Genomic DNA, 10,455 nt, shown 5'->3' on the forward strand with positions numbered 1-10,455 from the left:
GTCCATCCAACAGCCAGATGGCCATCAGATATGAGAACACACAGCCTGGGTCTGCAGCCAATCCACTGCTCACTACAAATGCACGAGTGAGTGCAGACGACATCGGCAGAACCTGCCAGATAATCCACAGACTGTTGCGTAATTATGTGAGCATGTCATCTAAGCCACTAGTTTGGGTGTGATTTGTTGCACAGTATTATCATGCCAATAACTATTTGTTACCCACACACATACATACACATTTCTTCAAAAAACTAAAATCTTTAAAGTTCTACTTCATGCTTTTCATTCCCCCTTAGCATTATTTACCATGAACACAGTTGATATTGTATAAAAACTCACTGCCTTAGTCATGTTCTCATCCTGGGACAAAATACCCAACATCAGCAACTTAAAGGAGGAGAGGTTCATTTTGTTTTTTTCTCTTTTTTTTTGGTACTGGGGATCAAACTCTGGTCCTTGCGCTTGCACAGCAGGCGGTGAAACCACTAAGCTAAATCCCTGGCCCAGGAGAGGTTCATTTTGGATTACAGTTTTTTGAGGATTTGGCCGCTTGCTGGCTGGCTCCAGAAAGGGTATGGTGGAAGGGCCTGGTGGAGGAAAGCTGCTTACATCATGGTGACCAGGAAGCAGAGAGAGAAGGGAGGGCCAGGAAGAGAGATGCACCCTTCCAGGTCACACTGCCAATGAGCCCCCTCTTCAGACCAAGCCCTACCTCCTAATAGCACATTCAACTATGTGCCACCCTCCTGTCACCTTCCAAAAGCCCCACCTCTGAGGCATGAGACCTTTAGGATGTTCTCCATATAAACCATCACTCTCACCAAAAAACATGTTAAAGCTGGGCAAGAAGTTCATAGGGTGCCTTCCTCTGCTGGAGCTCCACTTTCTTATCAAAATCAGTGAGAATTGTCCTCAGAGTCCCATCCTTGGTCCTTCAAGTGGAATGAAGCTTTTTGAAAGTGACATAGGAATTCACCGGGTCTTGGTCTTTGTTTCTTCAGAGCCTAGTGGGTCATCAACAGAGGTGGGAAGTGGCAGCCTTGTAGGATCTCCCTGTGATAAACAGCTCTGGGACAGTCTCAGGGCCCTGGGCCATTCAAAAATAACCCTTGGGGATAGGGTGGAAGCCAGCTACATGAGGGGGCTCTCACATGCCTTTCTTTTAAGCTAGTATTCTTCATTCCTGCTTATAAGCAAACTTGATTTCAAGGGAGAAAAAGGAAGCTGAGCATGGTGGCACACACCTGTAATCTCATGACTCTGGGAGGCCAAGGCAGGAGTATCCCAAGTTCCAGCCCACCCTGGACAGCTCAGCATCCTAGTGACACCCTATCTCAAAAACAATAAAGGGCTAAGGACATTGCTCAGTGGGAAGACTATGGGTTCAATCCATAGTATAGCAAAAAGAAAAAATATGTTATGAGTGAATTATAGATTAGTTCTGATTATCAAATTTTCAAATGCACTCAAGTGTTCTAGCAGAGATTCTTTTTAAAAAAACCTTATGACTTTTTCACTTTCAAACATTATTGAAAACCCCCAACAGAAACTGTTTATGTAGACTATATCTGTTGATAGTTAGTATGCAATAAAGTAAAACAGAAAATTTTAAAGTGCAAGAAAACAAACACACATGCAATTGGCCACCAGAAGGGTGACATCATCAACATGTGGCCCCTGACCGAATATTTGGGAGAAAATGAGGGTGGAAAAGACAAATAAATTAAGAATTGCAAAGGATTTAAAAAGAGTACGTGCAAATAGTAATTGCTATATGAGTGTCAAATAAACAAAAATATCATGACATGGTTATCCTGTTTGTTCAAGGAATATTGCTAATATATAGTTTTAAAATTATCAAATACAAAGTTATTTAAAATAAGATGCTTGCCAATGAAGGGATTTAATACTTTCTGGTAGGATTTATTACATCATCCACCTTGCTACAGATCTTTTTCCTCATGCCAATTTAATCTGGTTGTTACTTTTCTCATTAAAAAGCAAGTCTGATAAAAAAAATTGTGCATTTCAGAGGCAAAACACACAGGCAGCTGAGTAAGAAAACATGCAGATATTACACAAAGCCACAGCTTGACACACAAAGAAATCGGCTTTCCTGTATAAGAATTGATTAGCAGCTTGCATTTTGTGATTATGTGGAGGGATACAAAGCTCATTGTTCCATTTTCCTTCAATTATAAAGCCTGATCTAATGCCCTGCGTTATTAAGCTCTTGAAAGTTTCTCGTCTTTGAACTTTCTGTTGCCTGGGGTGTGGCTGTGAGGTCTAGAGCCCCCATAGCTGTCTCAGAGCACACAAAGCATGAAACTAGGAAACCTGAAGCTTGGAAGCCAGACTCTGAGCAGGATATGGTAGCTTGTGTTGCTAATGGAAGCAAGGAGCTGCCAGACAGTGCTCAACTACCTTTCCCCATGACTTTTACATGAGCAAGAAAGAACTTCTGTCCTACTAAGCCCCTGCTCTTTTGGGGTGTTCCCTTAGTCACATAGGTGCAGCCTACTTAGTCCTGGGTGATACAGCATATGTATGATAATGCACTAAATGTTTTAGGACTGGTGGTTTTAAAAGAAAAAGAAAAACCAACATATGAAAGAGAAGGGGCAGTAGATTTGAAACAGCAAAGGAGTGAAACATAGAAAAGGACCACCCCGCCCCCCCAAAAAAACCCCAAAAGCAAACAACCAAAAAACTTCTAACAATATTTGACTAAATGTTTGCAGCTATTTCAGTTGAGATGAACTGGGAATTAATAGACACTCTGGTACCTGCAGAATGTCATTTGGAGAGAAGTCTAATTATGTTTTATATTAACACAGATTATATGTTTTTGTCAACCCTGGTGCTTTTTTAGTTAGGGTACACTAAAATTTTTGCTGTCTTCATAAAGTTTGGTTCTTTATGAACAATTTACTCTGGAATGTTTAAAATAGGAATTAAAGCAAATAAAATAACTGATTAACAACAGTAAATTCTAGGTAGTAGGTCCAGGGTTGTTTATGATTTTTTTTTTGGTTTGTTTGTTTTTTGTTGTCCTATATATCAAAAGAATTTTTTAAAATGAAAAAATTTATGACCCTTTCTAAATGTTCACAAGCATAAAAATGTGGAAAGTTTATGCTTATGGTAATCTTCAATTAGAATAACCAAGAGCTAGATTCAACTCTGAGAATAATGTTTTATCAAAGATTTTTCTTGTCTTGGTACATTATATCTTTTAATAATTCTAAGTTAAATTAGTAAAAGAAAACAAACCTCAAAATTTCCTTCTTTCCACTAATCATAAATCTTCTCTGATCAAGGCACTAAAAAAATCACAAAATTATACAATAGGGATAGAAAGGAACTACCAGTAATGGTGAACATTTTAGAGCTTTCAGTGATAAAAAAGAGCCCTCTGCTGCATGGCTGTCAAGTATGTTTGCCACCACCAACTAGACCGTTTCTAAAATTGTTGGGCTTTAAAAAAATATCATTTTGTTAGATGTTTCTTCATCCATTAACATTCATGTTTAGTTTTGAAAATCAATTTTGTTGTAGATTACCAGTCATAAGCATATTTGTTCATATTGCTCTTCCATTTTGTTATTTTCAAAAGCTGTCAGGTTTTTAAGGAGGAAAAACAATGGTTGAAATATAAAAACATACATCCCAAACCTTTTATTTACATATTACCAACAAATTATGGTGGAAAGTAGAAAAGAATATTTGAGTAAAAATCATGCTTTATTGCACTGAGAAAAAATTTCAACCTAATGGGTAGATAGAGCCATGAAGTTGTGTTGTATTTCTTTCTTTGGTCTCTCTTGAACTTCTCCATTGTTTAGTTTCTTCATCTGGAAGATGAAAACAAACATACAAGTGAACTCTCTCTCACTTCAGCTGAAAGTTGCTCAATGAAAGTATAAGCACAGAATGTGTGAGCTGGGCACCTAGACAAGTGCACTGAACAGAAAACTTAACTAATGGAAAACTTAACTTTGGTGAGAACAGCCTTTACAGACAGTGACATAGGAGAATACATCTTATGGAATAGTTTTAAGTAAATTAACTCCCAAACAAAGTCCACCAAAATTATCAAATCATTAAACTTCAAAACATCTAGGATTTATCATAATCCACAATGGTTCATCTGAGATGCTGGTTCCTGCCAGGTTTCCTTTGAGAAGACATGGGAAAAGACATGGAGATTGTAACTGATGGTATACTCAGGCAAAAACAAGGTCATGTTTTCGGGGAGAACATGAAAACCATAGAACGTTCTCAGATAAAGTACATGATTTAAAGCCTGAACAGTGATGGAAAGGAATTTTATGGAAAATGGCTATAAAATTATTTAAGGTATCAAGGGAGTGGAGCTGATATTAAAATTATGAATAATAATGCTCTAACCTTATGAAGTCACTATTGTTTGTCTATTTTCAAGATAAATAAGCTAAGGTTTATAAACAATAAGTAACTTGCTCTTAGTCACAGGTCAATCAATATGAATATAGGTGTCTGGGAATCCAATGATTGTTCTATTATTATAGCACAAACTGAACTTATATCCCTTGTTCTCAAAGAGCAGTACTATCCCCTGGAGAAAAGAAAGGACTGTGTACAGACACAATGCAAGGACATATACAAGTCCAAATCTAATAAGAAGTGGGCAGAAACAGGGAAAAGGAGCAATAACTAACCACTGAGATGGTTATACAGATGACAATGGAGAAAACACCTAAGTAGCATTGTGAAGGACACAATGTGAGAATTGGAAATGGGAGGCATACCAAGTCAGAATGACAGTATGAAAGAACAAAGGTTCAAAATGATATTCACACAGCAGTCTCTTTAAGCCAATTACTGCCCAGTGTTTGACACATAGTGACTCATTCATTTAGATCTCGCTACTGTTTAATCCTGTAAGATAATCCTATATTTACTCACTAGATTTTTCTGGGAACAGATAATTTAAGTAACTTGACTACAGTCACACAGCTGATACTAAGTAGAACCTTAGGAGTATAGCTCCAAAGTCTGGACTTTTTGCCTCATCCCAGTTGCAAATACAAGATTTCATCAGAACTGACAAGTAGTCAGGGGTTGGTGAAGTGTAGAATGAGTGAAAAAAAATGAAAATGAAATAGGTAGATTGGGGCTAGAAGATGGACCCTTGAATGTCATTCTAAGGAGTTTTATTTTCTTTCTCTTGTCTAATTGCTGTGGCTAATGTTTCCAGAACTATATTGAACAAGAGTGGTGATAGTGGACATCCTTGTTTTGTTCCTGATTTTAGTGTGAAGGATTTCAGTTTGTGACCATTTAGTATGATACTGGCTGTTGGGTTTTCATAGATGGCTTCTATCAGTTTGAGGTAGAGACTATCTATTCCAATTTTTTGTAGGGTTTTTATCATAAATGCATGTTGGATTTTGTCAAATGCTTTTTCTGCATCTATGGAGATAATCATAAGGTTTTTGTCCTTGGCTGTACAGAGGAACAAGAGGTGGGGGTTCAGTGGATTGTTGCCAGGGTGTGGGCTGATTCGGGGTCTTCCATGCGACTCGGGACCTCGGCAGGGCATGCGCAGACCTGCCTGTCTGCAGCCGAGCTTTATTTTATGTAAGCAGTACAAAGTTCTTCAAAAGAATGATAAAATATTGAGAGTTGTAGTTAAGAAAGATTTCTTTAAATAATTCTATGGAAAATGGACTGCAAGTTTTAGAAAATCATTTGAAGTTTACTTATGCCAATCTCTGTTGTAAGAAAACAATGGTGTAGAATAGGAAATATCATACCTAAGCCTTCTCACTGAAGTTGCATGTCCCTTTGGGGGTCTAGAAAAGTGCTTGACAAAAGAAATAATCTTGTCACCATTTTTTCCCCAGTATCTTACTTGTAGACTTGCAGATTTAATTCAGATCTATTGTCATTTCACTGGAGGTTTTTAGAAGGAATGTCAAACAAAATAATCTTCACTAGTAAAATCAAAGAACCTTAAGAGTATAAGTTATATTTCTTGTGAGAAAGCACAGGTGTAATAATCATTTATTGATTTTTATTTTTTTTTAGTTGTCATGGCTTTTTATTGATTTTTTTTAAGAATTGAAGGAAATAATATATGAAAAATGCTTAGTATATTGCATAGAATTGATCCACTGAAAAGACTTAAAAATTATTACCTTCCATATTATTGCTTTTATTATAGTTTCACCCATGTCCTGTTTCATCAGCCTTTGCTCTCCCCAAAGGAGTAGGGTGGAGTTCTCTTCTCACTGTAGAGAGCCTAAAGTCACTAGGATGCACTGTATCACTCAGTGTTCTCCAAGGACCTGGGGGTGGGGGCATCTTTTATCAGAGAGTAAGATCTACACAATCTGGAATATGGTAGGTGCTCAGTAAATGTAAAATACTCCCCCAACTGAATAAATGTTTCCTTCCTCCATCCATTAGCCAGGAAAACAACCAGAAGAAAAGAAGAAAGAAACAAAGAGTCATCTGGAGAGTAAATTTTAGTTCAAAAGGAAATAATTATTATAATGATTATGCAGCTATACTGATTAGCACAAGAAAAAAATGTAAGCTGAGCAACTCATTAAAGGGAAAGTCCTAATGAGTTGGTTTTTTTTTCTTTTTCAAAAATAGGTCGCAATATAAAAAGCAAAATGTGGAGAGATTCTTACTAAGCCTTTGTGAAAATCAAATATAATGAATTACCTTCAAAGAATCCCATGGGCCTCTATGAGACTTTGTAAAAAGTACACAATGCAATTGTACACAGATATTTGGAAGGAATGGAAAAGGTATCATTTTGATAAAGGTAGTTTGTTTTACCCAATATGCTGTAGATAACAGGTAATAGGAATACCTTATGTTATAAAAACTTTATTTTTCCAGAATGCTTCTATACTACAAAAAGTCTATTGTATTATATTCTACCTGATAATCTAGTCATCTTCGGATATCAAAGAGAGCACCCTGCTCAAATTTAATGATATAGAAATAGCCTCAACTATCAAGTTGATTAATAATTATGTGAAAAATCCTAAATTAGAAAGAACAAAATAGAATGATATAATTTTTCAGAAGACCACTGTTTCTTGCATTATGTCTTGAATTCCTTATTATTTGGATTACTTTTCCTTAGTTATAATTTTCTCCATAACTGATGTGGGTATTTATCTGAGTCTCCCTTTCTTTCCTAAATTCTGTTATGATTCATTAGTGACTACCTATCCTGCTTTAATATCTAATTAAGATAATTATTTAAAATTTCAATATAATCTAACTCATACATATGAGCTCAACATTAGACAATTAACAGCATTATAAATACTAAAATCAGACAAAAATCAAATTAATGCTGCATGAAGACTGAGCCATTAAATTATACATCCAAAGATTTTAGGTAATTCTCAGCTTTGCAGGGCCACATTCTCTAAAATAGACTGTTATGCCTTGGAAGCAAAGTTGTACCAAGTAGACCATAAAATCATGACTTTACATTAATTCTAAAGATATAAATAAATATCATCTTGAAGGCAGGATTGTTTATCACTTTGCTTCTGTTTTTGCAGTTGAAAGCCCTTCTCTCTAAAATTTGAAAGTATTTAACGGATTTTAAAACCTTTGCCAAAATTGCAGAGCAACTAATAGAAGGTAATGCAAAAGCTCTAGTGATAAGCAAAATGGATAACCACCAAATTTTTAAGATTAAAAGAGCAAATAAATCAACAAACACTTGCTAAGGTCCTACTTGGCCTCCAATGGTCAGTGAAAAGAAGTCTGAATGGACTCTATCTATATTCAAAAAAGTGGCACTTGGTATTGTGGTTGGGATATGTGTTCTGCATTTAATACTGATATTAGCCTAAAATACAATATCTAAAGTCATAAAGGCTAAAGGAAAGAGAAGAGAAAGGTTCACCAGTAGGGATTATGGAAAATACTTGAACAATATGGTTCAGGATTCAGACAACATCAACTTGAGAACAAGCACTGGATCTTTCCATCTGTGCAGCAGTGGGCTTTGTATTTGTTTACTAAATGTTTCTGAAACTCAATTCATTGTCAGCCATAGGGAAAGACATTTCACATAGGCAAAGCATCCTACATAATGGCCAGCAGAGTGGGGTTAAAGAAGAATATACATGCAAAGACTGCCAACCCAGGGAGATGGCATTTTGGCAGAGTAGAGGTAGGGTAGTAAATGTCAGATTTGCTCATTTCTTTCTCCTCTGATATTCCTGTCTGCTAAGTTTTCTGAGGTTTCTGAGTGTTCAGTCTATCCCAGTTCCTGAACTAGACTCAACCAAGGCAAGAAGTACCTCATCAATCTCACCCCTTCCATCTGATGGAAATTAAAATTAAATCACCCTGAAAAGCAGACCCAAATACAATGACTTTTCATGTCACTGTGGCTTGTCTTTCTCTACCAGTCCAATTCTGGACCTGGCCTACAGATGAATCCCCAACACCTCGTCTGCCCTTTATCTCCACTGGGAGCATCTCCCGCCTCTTTTCCTCATATCTGTGCTTTTATTTCCCCACCATTTTTTTCTGTAGATTGAACGTGATTTTTTTTTTTCTCAAACGACTGACCTCAAGTACTTCTGTTCTCTGATATCGGCCACTGGATTCTCCGCACAGGGCCTACCGGATCGGCCTTGAACCACTGGCTCTGGTACTGTGATTGACTGCCAGGCCTCCTCCAAGGCTGCCCTGCTCCTGTATTGTGTGGGAATCCTGAACTAGGTCTTCAGTCCCCACCTTCTGTGCTGTGCTTCTGTGAGCAGACATTTATGTTTTACCCCCTTGGCAGGGAGTACTGGCAGGAACGCTAACTTGGAACAAGGCTTCAGAAAATCTTGAATGACACATTAAAACAAACTGGGTATGTCCAAATAAAAAAGGAGAGTCTCTGAATAATTTTGACTGGAAACATGACACAAAGAACTAGGATTTTAACATTATTTTAGAAACTGACTACAGTAAAAAAAAAAAAATGCCATCTGCAATCGCTATTCACAAATTCATTGAGCAAGAGGATCTACTTTGTTTCCTATGACATGAGCTATTGCAATGATAGCCACATTCTTGTGTATTTAATCAAAGTTTTAAAATAGCTAAAGTTATTTGTGACAAGTTGCCAAATGGTTGGAGAAAAATTTCCAATAGAAAGCCATTTTTACAGTTGGAAATTTAAAAAAATAGCTATTTATGGGGAGCTAAATTACTAGTAAGAAATGATTGCTTTGCAAGAGTTTGAGAAAGTTTTCTGGAACATAATCAAAGAAAAATAAAATATTTTAGAAAGATAAATTGAGCATCTTGATCAGGAAAGTCATCATGTTGATTAATATAATTTCGTAGCCAAGTTTTAGAATAAGTGCACAAAATTCTATCTTAAGAATCAATTTATCATAAAGTACTATGCACTTAAATCTTTATTAAAAGAGTAGATTTCACATTGTGTGCTTTATTCCACAGTAAAATAAGTTAAATTTTCTCTTATGGTTTGGGATAAATTGTGTTAGTATTTTTTTCTGTTAGTATGAAAAATATAATTTGTGTCAGAGGATAATTTTAAGTTACATTATATAACACTTTTTTCTTCTGAAATCATTTTGCTTTGATTCTCACATTAGGTGAACATTTTTAGACATAATATGTCCTAATATTATGAATAAAAATATAAAATATCAAGTATTAAATTTGCTGTTTAAAATAATCTAATTGCCAAAATAACCAACATTTTAGACAATTTCACTGTTTACCAATGTTTGTCTTATTAAAAACACACTTTTAAACAGAATAAATTTTCAGTATTTTAGAAAGCAATGAAATTAGAGGAAGAAAAAATAGTATGTCTATAATTAGATGACTTTGCTAACTGATTTGTAATTTCAACTTACTAATTACAATTGATCCATTTTAACATGATTCTAATTAGTAGTAGAAATGGAAAGAAGCCTCATCTTTTCCCTAGATTTAGTGTAGGACTTGAGTACACAATTCTCTCTTTAACTCTCACCGATGCAAGTTATATACAGACTTTTGATATTATAAACCTGATAAGGTGAAGTAAAATACATGTTAAGGTAGGTTTTAGGAAATATGTTTAACTATAATAAAAGAATTTTATGAAAACCCCATGGCATTATTTAGAATTAAATCTGTTTAAGGGCAGAACTATTTATGTGATTCTCTTCCCCTACATAAAGACCAGAGAACTACCTCACCAGTGACACCCAGCAGAGCTGGACTGGTGGGAAAGTGCATCTCTTTCCTGAGGCTGAGAATTGCTAAAACCAAAGGGAAATGGAAATCAGAATTTAGGACAGGAAGATCTAGAAAGGCAGAGAATAAAACCACTTGCTCTAGAGACCCAGAAAGGTAATTAAAACTATCATTTGGATTCACTTGGTTCATTCACTGCCCCTCCCACGAGCT

The sequence above is a fragment of the Heterocephalus glaber genome, unplaced genomic scaffold (genome assembly GCF_053883595.1).
Source record: "Heterocephalus glaber isolate CG9 unplaced genomic scaffold, H.glaber_assembly_v1.0 deba00000818, whole genome shotgun sequence".
In the NCBI taxonomy this organism is placed as follows: Eukaryota; Metazoa; Chordata; class Mammalia; order Rodentia; family Bathyergidae; genus Heterocephalus; species Heterocephalus glaber.